General features: G+C 35.9%; 1 pseudogene across 1 annotated transcript in view; it reads left to right on the plus strand.

Annotated features, from left to right (window-relative positions):
- Positions 1–3,410, plus strand: part of LOC116555846 — a 78,421-nt pseudogene extending 75,011 nt beyond the window's left edge. Inside the window, exons 2-4 of the transcript XR_004270697.1 lie at positions 1,106–1,173; positions 1,225–1,552; positions 1,740–3,410. The product of XR_004270697.1 is annotated as a calcium/calmodulin-dependent protein kinase type II subunit delta-like (transcript). The remainder of the gene's footprint in view (positions 1–1,105; positions 1,174–1,224; positions 1,553–1,739) is intronic.
- Positions 3,411–9,398: the final 5,988 nt, after the last annotated feature.

Below are 9,398 nucleotides of genomic sequence, written 5' to 3' on the forward strand. Positions count from 1 at the left end.
TACCTGATTTATCCTCCTTCCTAAAACAACCAAAGAACAGACATATAAAACAATGGTTGGCAAGACACTGGATATTAGTCAATGAAGGACAGTGATCCAAAAAAGGGGAAACAAAATGCCCCAGCTTCTTTGACCTGCTCAAGAGTATGCATGAGAAGTCTATAATATCACATTCAATGGCAAAAGGCTACATTTTTCTCCATTTGATAAGAAAAGATATCTACTCTGACCACTTAAAATTCAATGTTGTATTAGATACTCCTGCCAATGCAATAAGGAAAGCAAAAGACACAAATGTCATCCAGCTGAAAATAAACAGTTAAAAATATCTTTATTAATATGATATTGATGACAATGACATGATAATATGACAATGACATGATCTTCTACAGAGAAAGTCTGGTGAAATTCCCAAAAAAAAGGGCTACAACTAAAAATGAGATTAATAAAGTTGCAGGACACAAATTAATGTACAAAAGTCAAATGTATTTTGATATACCATCAATAAACAACTGAATTCTTAGAAACATACAACCTACTAAAATAGTAAGAAATTAAAAAGCTAATCATACCAATAATGAGCAAAGAGATTAAATCAGTAATTGAAAACTCCCAACACAGGAAATCTCAAGGCCTGATGATGTAACCAGTGAATTTTACCAAACATTTATATAAGATTAATGCCAAGCCTTCTCCAACCCTTGCAAAAATTAGATAGCACGAACACTTCCACACTTATTTTACAAAGGTAGCAAAAATTCTCCACAAAATACTAGTAAACAAAATTCAACAGCACCTTAAGGGATCATACAACGTGATCAAGTGGAATGTGTTCCTAGGATGTAAGAATTGTCCAACATATACAAATCAAGAAATGTGATACAGTATGTTACATTAACAGACTGAAGTATAAAACCATACGATCATCTCAATAGACGCAGGAAAATCGCTGGACAAAGTTTAACATTATTTCATGATAAAAAAAATTCTCTCTTGCTCCTGCTTCACCATGTGTACTGCCTGTTTCCACTTTCCTTCCTGCCATGAATAAAAGCTCCCTGAGGTCTCCCCAGAAGCAAATGCTGACATACTTCTTGTGCCAAAGTTACTGGAGGTGAACTGTTTGAAGACATAGCGGAAAGAAAATACTACAGTGAAGCTGATGCACTCACTGTATACAGCAGATTCTAGAAAGTGTAAATCATTGTCACGTAAATGGCATAGTTCACAGGGACCTGAAATCATTGTATTCAGCAGATCCTGGAGGCTGTGCTACACTGCCATCAGATTGGCATGGTCCATCAGGACCTGAAGCCTGAGAATTTGCTCTTAGCTAGCAAATCCAAGGGAGCAGCTATGAAATTGGCAGACTTTGGCTTAGCCACAGAAGTTCAAGGTGACCAGCAGCCGTGGTTTGGTTTTGCTGGCACATCTGGCTATCTTTCTCCAGAAGTTTTACATAAAGACCCTTCTGTAAAACCAGTGGATATGTGGGCATGTGGTGTCATTCTCTATATTCTACTGGTGGAGTGTCCACCCTTCCGGGATGAAAATACTACAGCTTCACTGTAGTATTTTCTTGCCACTATGTCTTCAAACAGTGCACCTCCAATAACTTTGGCACAAGAAGTATGGCAGCATTTGCTTCTGAGACCTCAGGGAGCTTTTACTCATGGCAGGAAGGAAAGTGGAAACAGGCTCTACAAAATGTGAAAGCAGGAGCAAGCACAAATTTTTTTATCAACACAGACCCCATCAGCAGATCAAGGCTGGAGCTTATGCTTTTCCATCACTGGAATGGAATATGGTGATTCCTAAAGCGAAAGACCTCATCAATAAAATGCTTACTATCAACCCTGCCAAACGTATCACAGCCTCAGAGGCACTCAAACACCCATGGATCTGTCAGCATTCTACTGTTGCTTCCATGATGCACACACAGGAGTCTATAGGCTGCTTTAAGAAATTTAACGCCAGAAGAAAACTAAAGGGTCCCATCTTGGCAACTATGGTGGCTACAAGGAATTTCTCAGCAGCCAAGAGTTTGTTGAAGAAACCAAATGGAGTAAAGGAGTCAACTGAGAGTTCAAAGACAACAATTGAGGATGAAGATGTGAAAGCACGAAAGCAAGAGATTACCAAAGTCACTGAACAACTGATCGAAGCTATCAACAACGGAGACTTTGAAGCCTACAGAAAAGACTGTGACCCATGCCTTACCCGCTTTTGAACCTGAAGCTTTGGGTAAGTTAGTGGAAGGGATGGATTTTCACCAGTTCTACTTTGAAAATGCTTTACCCCAAAGCAATAAACCAATCCACACTATTATTCTAAACCCTCATGTACATCTGGTAAGGGATGATGCTGCCCGCACAGCACTGCACACACAGTACATGGATGGCAGTGGATTGCCAAAGACAATGTAGTCAGAAGAGACTTGGGTGTGGCACCGCCGGGATGCAAAGTGGCAGAATGTTCACTTTCATCGCTCGGGGTCACCAACAGTACCCACCAACTAAATATCAACAGTGCCACTTCTGCGTTCTCTGTTCTCAAGGCACCTGGATGGCGACCCTGGGCTGTCCTCTCCTCCTCTCTTCATGCATGTTTCTGAGTGCATGAAGTTGTGAAGGTCCTACATGTAATGCATATGTGATGCATCATCTTATCATATATTCCTTCCTATACATTGTTTACACTGCAACTATGGGGATGTTCCATGCAAATTTAAATTACTGTTGGCAAAACAATAGGGAGAGATTAGACAAAAACAATTTTTTCACAATATTCCAAGTATGACTCTTCATCAAGTTTCTCTGCTAATGCCAAGATTTAACAGACTTAAGAACCATTGTTCTCTGAATGACAGTTTGTAAGAGAAATGTAAATTTTTTAGAACTCTTTGCTGTTAATCTGTTTTGGCTTATTCGTTTTTGTTTTTGATTTTTTTAAGAAAAACGTAAAAAAATATACCTTCAGTTTTCTGGTGTGATCCTGGTTAAAATGAATGATTTTTCATTGAAAGTTTTGCTGTTTAACAATTAAAGTGGGTTGATATGTGGGCAAAATCACTTATGAAAATAGAAGCAAGAATCGGTTGGTTTGCTACCACATAAAGCCATGCTGGTTTTGGTCAAACCGTGTAAACTGGAAAAATGCACATCATTTCTGAGTTTAATCACTTTAGGATACATTCACATTTTTTTGGTGAATTTTTTTTCTTAAATCTGTGAACTCTTTTCTTTATCCTGTGTCTTTGTTCCTTTTGTTTGCTGCCTTTTTTATTTTTCTTTTGTTCGATTTTTTTCTTACTTTTTTTCCTTTTTCCTTTTTTGGGGAGGCTGGGCTAGTAGTGTGTGAGAAGAGAATGAAAGGGAAATTTGCATAATGAAGGTAAAAGGGAAAAAAAGGTCTTTTAAAGGCAGCTAAACTAGCACTTTTGATTATTTTCAGGGCCCACAAAAATGTTGTCAAGATTTTAAAGGTTTATAACTCTGCTTCAGCTCTCGTTTGGACTTAGGTATCCTAAATATGTTGGAGGCATTAGAATTGTTTAAATATAGGAAAAAAGAAAGTTCCTCCTGTGACTGTAATGTCTTACTGACAGGGACAGTTGCCAGGAGGATGCCAAGTTGATGACAGAGGGGGTTTTGTAAACACACTTACCTCCGTCTTGAAGAATGACAGAGTCACTTGTGCATCATCACTAGCTAGTTTTCTAGAGTTAGGGAGGCTTACAAATGTTCCATTCTCATAAGGGTTTTGAACTTGGTCTTTGTGACTTGTGCTTATTTAGCTTCTCTCTTGAGTCAGAGTATCATTATATTACTTCAAGGAGCTAGGATTTTCCAGTTTAAAACCAAAAGGGAAATGTCCTAGGTTTTCTTTGTGCTTCTCATTTTTCCTTTGTTGATTCAGTTCCTGTGCTATTTTTTTTCTTCTTGAAAATGCTTTTCGGTACATGGAATCTCCATCGTCGTTATTTTAACGATAGTAATTCACAGTCCTTAGAATCCTATTTTTAAAGAGAAGCAAAAAAGGAAAACAAAAGAACAAAAACAAACCTTCGTCTTTTCTCTCATCTCAACTTTCTGTGTTGATTACTAATCATCTTAGATATTATTGCTAGTGGATGTATGGGTAGATGGGAATTATTACACAATTTTAAACAATACATATTTAAAGTAAATATATACAGTAAATATATAGAGCCATGTTAACCTGCCAATGAGATCTATGAAAAAATAATGGCCTCATTTTTCCCTTTTTAATTATTTTAACCTTTTGTGAAGCAGCTTTACATGGCATACATGTATTTAAAGAAAAAAATAGGTGTAAAATGTTTTTTTTAACACTTTTAACTTAGCATGTGGTGTTGAAGTATTACTGCAGATCAAGTTTGTCCTCTGCACTAAGATGTGATAAAAATGTGATTTGTTCTCTCCGCCACAACTGAATTACACATTTATTATCTTCTATCATTGTGAAACGCTGCAGTTTACCATGGGACACTGTATGTGTTTCTTGCCATAATGTTAAATGACTGATTGATATACAAAAAATTATCAACAGATTAATTATAGAAGGAACATACCTTCAACACAATAAAGGCCATATGCAATAAGCCCACGGCTGACATCAAACTCATTGGAGAAAAAGCTGAGAGTTTTTCTTCTAAGATCAGGAACAAAGATGCCTACTCTCCCAAAGTCTATTCAACATATTGTTGGAAGTCTTAGCCAGAGCAATTAGGCAAGAAAAAGAAATAAAAGCACATCCAAATTGGAAAGGAAGAAGTAAAATTGCTATTATTTGCAGATGACATGGTTATAAAGATCCCACCAAAAAATGTTGGAACTAATAAACAAATTTGGTAAAGTTGCAGAATATAAATTTAGTCTACAAAAATGATCATTTCTATATACTAACAATGAATTACCTGAAAAACAAATCAAGAAAATACCATTTATGATAGAATCAAAAATAGAATATTTAGAGATAAATTTAATCAAGGAGGTGAAAGATCTATATGCTAAAAACTAAAAAACACTGATGAAAGAAACTGAACAAGACACAAATAAGTGGAAGAATATCCTATGTTCATGGATTTGAAGAATTAATATTGCTGAAGTGCCCTAAAGCAATCCACAGCTTCAATGCAATCCCTGATTTCAAAATATACTGAAAACCTATACTAAACAGTATGATACTGGTATAAAAACAGACATGGAGACCAATGGAACAAAATAAAAAGCCCAAAAATAAATCCACATATTTATAGTTAATTGATCTTTGACAAAGTTTCCAAGAACATACTATGGAAAAAGGACAGTCTCTTTAATAAATAGCGTTGGGAAAATATATCAATATGCAGAAGAATGAAATTTGACACTTATTTCACGCCATATACAAAATCCAATTCAAAATGAATTAAAAACACATAAGACTTAAAATGTAAAACTTTTAGAAGAAAACATAGGTGAAAGGCTTCTTGATATTGGTTTGGGCAATTTGTTGTTGTTGTTGTTGTTGTTGTTGAGACAGAGTCTCACTCCGTCACCAGGCGCCAGGCTGGAGTGCAGTGGTGTGACCTCGGCTCACTGCAACCTCCGCCTCCTGGGTTCAAGCAATTCTCCTGCCTCAGCCTCCCGAGTAGCTGGGACTACAGGTGCACGCCACCATGCCCAGCTAATTTTTTTGTATGTTTAGTAGAGACAGGGTTTCACCATGTTGGCCAGGATGGTCTCAATCTCTTGAACTTGTGATCCATCCGCCTCGGCCTCCCAAAGTGTTGGGATTACAGGCGTGAGCCACTGGGCAATTTTTTTTTTTTACCCCAAAAGCACAGGCAATGTAAGTAAAAATAGACAAATAGGATGATATCAACTACACAGCTTCTGCAAAGCAAAGGCAACAATCAGCTAAGTGAACAGAAAACCAACAGAATGGGAGAAAATACTTGTAAACCATATATCTGATAAGGGGCTAATATTCAAAATTCATAAGGAAGTCAAAAAACTCAATAGTAAGTACTCAACTCAATTTTTAAAAGATGCAAAGGACCTGAATAGACATTTAAATAGACAAAAAATGAGATGCAAATGTTCAACAGGTGTATTAAAATATGCTCATTATGGCTTATCATCAGGGAAATCGCTATTATCAAAAAGACAAAAAGTAGCTGTTTTCAAAAAGAATAGAATAACTATTATCAAAAACAATAGCTATTATCAAAAAGACAAAAAAATAAGTGTTGGTGAGGATGTGGAGAAAATGAAAACCCTGTAAGCTATTGGTGAAAATGTTCATTAGTGCAGCCATTATGAAAAACAGTATGGAGATTCTTCATACATTACATGTTACTAATCCTAATTAAAATAGAATTACCCCATGATCTAGCAATCCCACATTCCACTCTGGGTATATATCAGAAAGAAATTTAAAAAGTTTCTCAAAGAGATGTCTATATTCCCATGTTTACAGCAGCATTATTCACAATAGTCGTGATAGAGAATTAACATAAATGTCTGTCAACTGATGAATGAAGAAAATATGGTATATATGTACAATGGAATATAATCCAACCTAAAAAAAAAAAAAGAAAAAGAAACTCCTGTAATTTGCAACAACATGGATGAACCTGGAGGATATAATGCATAGTGAAATAAGCCAGGCACAAAAGACAAACGCTGCATGATCTCACCTACATATGGAATCTCAAGAAGTCAATTCATAGAAGCAGAGTATAGTAGAATGATGGTTGCCTGGGATTGGGGGCTAAAGGTGGGAGGATGAGGAGATGTTGGTTAAAGTGTACACATTATCAGTTCAACAGCAGGAACAAGTGCTAAAGACCTATTGTACAACATGGCTACTATAGTTAATAATAACATACCGTGTACGTAAAACTGCTCAGAAAGTCAATTTTCAATTGTCTCACCACCAAAAATAAGGAAGTGAGATGATAGACATGTGAATTAGCTGATTTAATCAGTTCACAATGCATACATATATCCAAACATTACTATAAATATATGTGATTTTATTTGTCAATTAGACCTTAATAGAACTGGGAAAAAAATAACCCTGAAAATTGAAATTTTAAAAATATAATTAAAAAATATAAAATGTGTAGGAATAAATCTGACAAATATTAAAAGACATGTACCCTGACATGTGTAAAACATCACTGGACAAATTAAAGACCTAAATAAATGGAAAGATACACTATATTGTGTTCATGGGTCAGAAGCCTCAATATGGTTAAGATGTCAATTCTCTCAAATCAAAATTCCAGTGTGGTTTCTTTAATAGAGATTGAACAATCTTATTCTAATACAAAGGAGCTAAATTAGCCATTAGAACTTTTTAAAAGAATAAGGCTGGAAAGCTAACACTCCCAGATTTTAAGACTTACAATAAAACTCCAATAATCAAGATACAAGCAACTGATTTTTTACAACTGATTTTTAAGTGCAAAGGCAATTAACTTGGCGAAGGACAGGGTTTATAATAAATGGTGCTAGAACAATGGGATATCCATATCTGAAAATGTTGACTTTATACCTTGAACAATATAGCCCTGGATTTATTAAATTTTTTATATTTCATTTATTTTATCTGTCTTATGACATTGGCTGTGACTTCCAGTGAAGTCTCAGACTCAGAGAAGGGGAGAGACATATAGCCCTGAATTAAAAGCTAAAACTAAAAATCTTCTAGGAGAAAACCTTTTTGACATTGGGTTATGCAAAGGTTTCTTACACATTCCTCCAAGAGTATCCAGAAATAAACAAACTGATAAAAAGGACTTCATAAAAATTTTAAATGTCTTCTCATCTAAAGACACTTTTAGGAGAATGAAAAGACAAGCCATAATCTGAGAGAAAATATAAACAAATCATATGACAGGAAAAAAAAAAAAAAAAACTTGTATCCAAAATATATAAAGAACTCTTGAAAGTCAATAATAACAAAACCCAATAAATAAAAAGATACGTGGGTGGGAAATAAGCACACAGAAGGCACCCAACATCATTAATCATTAAGGAAATGATGATTAAAACTACAAGAAGATACCTCTACATATCTGTTTGCTTGACAGAAACTAAGATGACTGATCACATCAAGTGCTGGAAAAGATGTGAAAAAGCTAGCAGTCCCACACCCTGCTGGTGGAAATGTACAATGGTACAACTAATTTGGAAAGCAGCTTAGTTGTCTCTTAAAGAGTTAAACGTCGAATTACCATATGGTCCAACAATTCCTTTCCTAGATATTTGCCCAAGAGAAATGAAAACATTTGTCCATACAAAGTCTTTTACGTGAATGTCTGTAGAAGTCTTATTTGTAATAGCCCCAAACTGGAAACTACCCAAATATCCATCAACAGGTAAATGGTTAAACAAATAGCTATATTCATACGATGAGGTATTTCTCAACAAAGCAAGAATAAACTCTTGATACACACTACAACATGGATTAATCTCAAAATAATGAGGGTGAGTGAAAGCAGCCAAACAAATGTGAGTACATACTGTATAATCCCACTTATATAAAAATTCTAGGAAATGCAAACTAATAAATAGTGACAGAAAGCAGATCAGTGGTGGTCTATGGGAAGGAGTGGCTGCAAAGGACACAGGCAACATTTAGAGTAATGGACATGTTCATTATCTTGATTGTGTGATGGTTTCCCCATGGTATACACATATCAAAACATATCAAATGGTACATTTCAAATCCATGCAGTTTATTTTATGTCAATTATACTTCAATACAGCTACTTTTTTTGAAAAGAAAAACAGATACAGAAATTATTTTACTGCCAGAATTCTTAAAATATCCCTATACAAAGTGGATTGATGAATCAGAATAAAGAGGTAGATAGACTAGGCTGGACATGGTGGCTTACGTCTGTAATCTCAGCACTTTGGGAGGCTGAGGTGGGCAGATCACCTGAAGTTGGGAGTTCAAGACCAGCCTGGCCAACATGGTGAAACCCTATCTCTATTAAAAATACAAAAATTAGCCAGGCATGATGACGGGTGCCTGTAATCCCAGCTAATCAGGCAGCTGAGGCTGGAGAATCGCTTGACCCCTAGAGGCAGAGGTTGCAGTCAGCCTAATGGAGCCATTGCACTCCAGCCTGTATGACAGAGCGAGACACTGTCTCAAATTAAAGAAAAAAAAAAAGAGGTAAATAGACTAATATTGATGATTCAGAATAAAGAGGTGGATGGACTAATTTATTTATTTATTGAGACATGGGTCTCACTGTCTTGCCGAGGCTGGACTTAAACTCCTGGGCTCAAGAAATCCTCCTGCCTCAGCCTTCTGAGTAGCTGGGGCTCAGGCAGGCACAAAAATATCTAGCGTGTTTTTTTTGTTTGTTTGTT

Source organism: Sapajus apella, unplaced genomic scaffold (genome assembly GCF_009761245.1).
Source record: "Sapajus apella isolate SASKATOON/1434 unplaced genomic scaffold, GSC_monkey_1.0 scaffold15, whole genome shotgun sequence".
Classification (NCBI taxonomy): domain Eukaryota; kingdom Metazoa; phylum Chordata; class Mammalia; order Primates; family Cebidae; genus Sapajus; species Sapajus apella.